This window comes from Ovis aries, chromosome 12, assembly GCF_016772045.2.
Source record: "Ovis aries strain OAR_USU_Benz2616 breed Rambouillet chromosome 12, ARS-UI_Ramb_v3.0, whole genome shotgun sequence".
Classification (NCBI taxonomy): domain Eukaryota; kingdom Metazoa; phylum Chordata; class Mammalia; order Artiodactyla; family Bovidae; genus Ovis; species Ovis aries.
The window spans coordinates 16,143,468-16,147,304 of NC_056065.1; the positions used below are offsets into that span (position 1 = coordinate 16,143,468).

The 3,837-nt window shown below is 34.3% G+C and overlaps 1 pseudogene; it reads right to left on the bottom strand.

Annotated features, from left to right (window-relative positions):
* Positions 1 to 2,487: 2,487 nt before the first annotated feature.
* Positions 2,488 to 3,179, bottom strand: LOC101119837 (poly(A) polymerase type 3-like; annotated as a pseudogene).
* Between the last annotated feature and the right edge of the window lie 658 nt (positions 3,180 to 3,837).

A 3,837-nucleotide genomic window follows, 5' to 3' on the forward strand; every position in this document is an offset into this window, starting at 1 on the left:
GGCATTAGGAAAAGAGAATAGTATTCCACCACAAGCAATAAGAAGTAGGAAAGAATAACTTCAACTACTGTAGGTTTGGATATTTAATGGGAGAAAATTGAAAACAAAAGAAACTTAATATTTTTAGAATTTTCTATGAAAATGTGGGAGCTTAAATACTGGCTATGTTTTGGAAGAGAAAGCAGGAAATAATGGATAAGCAAAATGAGAGAAAACTGTCAGAATGTGTGGAGATTATAAGTGTTACCACAGAGTAAATTTACAGAAGTTGTGAAAATTTCTTAATTAGCACTGTTCAGTGATGAAGGTAGTTTTTAGGTGAACTAATAATTGCTATTGTACTGTAAATTCTAAGCAGGTTATTTTCTTTTATACCTCTAAATTCAAATCTATTGAAATTTAAATCTATTTTACATAGGGTCAATGTGTACATATATTGATTTCCACTGTGATGATTTTCAACATATTCATCAACTGTGTAAACCATACCACTATCAAAATACAGAAAATTGTTGTTGGCTTAGAAAGGCCCTTCATGGAACTTCGTTTTTCATCTCCTCCACATGAGATTTCTACCGTGAGCATTTCAAAACAGATTGGTTTGATGGAGCTCCAATGTTTCATAAAAATGGAATCTTGCATTGTGTACTCATTTGCATTTGCTTCTTCCACTCCTTATAATGATTAAGACATTCATTCACATTGCTTTCATATATCATCAGTTTGTTGTTGTTGTTGTTGTTGTTATTCCTCCATGGTATTACATTGCAGGATGATGCCATAATTTGTTTATCCATTATTCATTAGTTGACATTAGGATAGTTCCCAATTACTGACTATTACATGCAAATATCCTTGTACCTGCTTTTGGATTTCTGCTTCTATTTTTCTTGTCTAAGTACTTAGGAGTGGAATTGCTATGTCATAAAGTTATTATAATTTTAATTAAAGAAGGCGCTGCCAAAGTTACTTTCCAAAGTGACTGTACTATTTTAAGCTCCTTTTAGCAATGTATGGAGAATTTCTGCTATTCCACATCCTTATCAAAATGTCCTTAACAAAATATCCTTAACAAAAATATTTGTTGTCACTGTTTATACCATTTTATTGAATTTTTGTATTTCTTCTATTATTGTTTTATAGGCTATCTGAATAATTCATTTATTTTGGAAAGAAGTTCTTGTATATATAATAGTAGTAGTAGTAGTAATAACTGTTATTATTATACTTTTAAGGATTCCATAACAAAATATCACAGTCTGGGTGGCTTAAACAACAGAAATTTATTTCTCACAATTCTAGAGTTAGATGTTCAACATCAGTGGGTCAACAGGTTTGATTTCTCCTTAGACCATTCCCCTTTCCCTGAAAGACTGCCGCAGTATTACTGTGTTCTCATGTCACCTTTTCTCCAAGTACATATAACCCTGGTCTCTCTCTCTCTCTCTTCTTATGAACATACCAGTCATATTGAATTAGGGCCCCATGCTTATATCCTTCTTTAACTTTTATTAACTTCTTAAAAGCCCCATCTCTGAATACAGTCATATTGGAGAGCCATATGAATTTTGGGTTCAATATATGAGTTTTGGAAAGACAAATATATATAAACATAAAATTATTTTATGTAAGTGTAAAATATTTCCCCATCCTGTTCTGCCATCATTTTGTGAAACATATTTTTTGATGGGCAGATTTTAATTTTGAAGGAACCAGGTTATGCTTTTCTAAAAATGTTACACTTACTGGGTCCAATTTAAGAAATACTTGCTCACTCAAAATCTGAGAAAATATGTACCTACGTTTTCTTCTAGAAACTTTTTAATACTTGTGTTTATATTTATCTCAATGATTCATCTCAAATTAATTTTTGATGTTTGGTGTGAGATAAATGATGAGTTTCAACGTTTTAAAGTATTTATAAGTTGTCCCAGCCATTTGTTTCAAAGATTTTCCATTTTCCTTGGAACATCTTTGACATGATTTAAGTGTGTGAGGAAAGTATTAGTTGCTCAGCCATGTCCAACTCTTTACAACCCCATGGACTGTAGAGCCCACCAGGCTCCTCTGTTCATGGAATTCTCCAGCCAAGAATACTGGAGTGGGTTGCTATTTCTTCCTCCAGGGGATTTTCCCAACCCAGGGATAGAGCTCTGTTCTCCAAATGTCTTTGTACCTTTCTATTCTCAGATCCATGCCACAGTCTTTTGGTTAATGTGGAAATAGAGTCAGTTCAGTTCAGTCGTTCAGTCGTGTCCCACTCTTTGCAACCCTGTGGACTGCAGCATGCCAGGCCTCCCTGTCCATCACCAACTCCTGGAGCTTACTCAAACTCATGTCCATTGAGTCAGTGATGCCATCCAACCATTTCATCCTCTGTTGTCCCCTTCTCTTCCTGCCCTCAATCTTTTGATAACTCTAAGTAAATTAGTATATGTCTTTTTATTGGTTCTTCTTTTTAATGATCACCCTGGCTATACATTTTTTTTAATGTGAGATATTTTATTGTTAGTTATTTATTTTTAAATTAATTTTAATATAATCTAACACATACCATATAGAAAACACTGAGGAATCAATGTACAAAAGTTGATGCTATTATATTTGGATAAAGTTGGCAAGTTCTGTTACTTACTTTTAGTCCAGGAAATAGCATCAAGGAAATATATTGGAATAGATATGTGAAGTTTGGCCCCCTGTTTACCTGAAGTTGTCACTAATTAGAAACAGATGTGAAATTTTATTGGTTCCCCTGGAACCATTTAGACTCCTTACACAAATTCTACCTATTAATACTTTTTAAGCAGACTATCTTTCTTAGGTCCAAATATTCTGAAATAGTCTGCAGTACTAATCTTGAAAAAAAAAAAATCAATCCCTAAGCCATCAAAACACAGTTTGATAACTGGCACAAATGCTTCAATGGCTCCTAAATCTTCACTTCTTCCTGTAAATTCAATTTATAGAATGAGGTGAAAAAGTAACTTCAATCAATATATCTTGGTGCAACACACATCAGTATTGGCACCTTTTATAGGCATTCCTAATGGGCAAGATCCAAGCATAAAAATTTTTCCTAAAACATTTTCAATTATAGATTGTGGAAAATTCTTGCTTTTGCCAATTTCTTGTATCCACTTTTTCATTAGGCTAAATTTCCCAAAGTTAGAGTCTTGCATTGCAGTTACTCTCCAGAAACCAAAAAGGGCTTCGAAATCTCAGTCAGTTTAAATCAGTCTCCTCTTGGGTCTGCACAGTGGAAGTAAGAAATAGATTTAAGGGTCTAGATCTGATAGATAGAGTGCCTGATGAACTATGGAATGACATTCGTGACATTGTACAGGAGACAGGGATCAAGACCATCCCCGTGGAAAAGAAATGCAAAAAAGCAAAATGGCTGTCTGGGGAGGCCTTACAAATAGCTGTGAAAAGAAGAGAGGTGAAAAGCAAAGGAGAAAAGGTAAGATATAAACATCTGGATGCAGAGTTCCAAAGAATAGCAAGAAGAGATAAGAAAGCCTTCTTCAGTAATCAATGCAAAGAAATAGAGGAAATAAAAACAGAATGGGAAAGGCTAGAGATCTCTTCAAGAAAATTAAAGATACCAAGGGAACATTTCATACAAAGATGGGCTCGATAAAGGACAGAAATGGTCTGGACCTAACAGAAGCAGACACTATTAAGAAGAGATGGCAAGAATACACGGAAGAACTGTACAAAAAGATCTTCATGACGCAGATAATCATGATGATGTGATCACTAATCTAGAGCCAGATATCTTGGAATGTGAAGTCAAGTGGGCCTTAGAAAGCATCACTATGAACAAAGCTAGTGGAG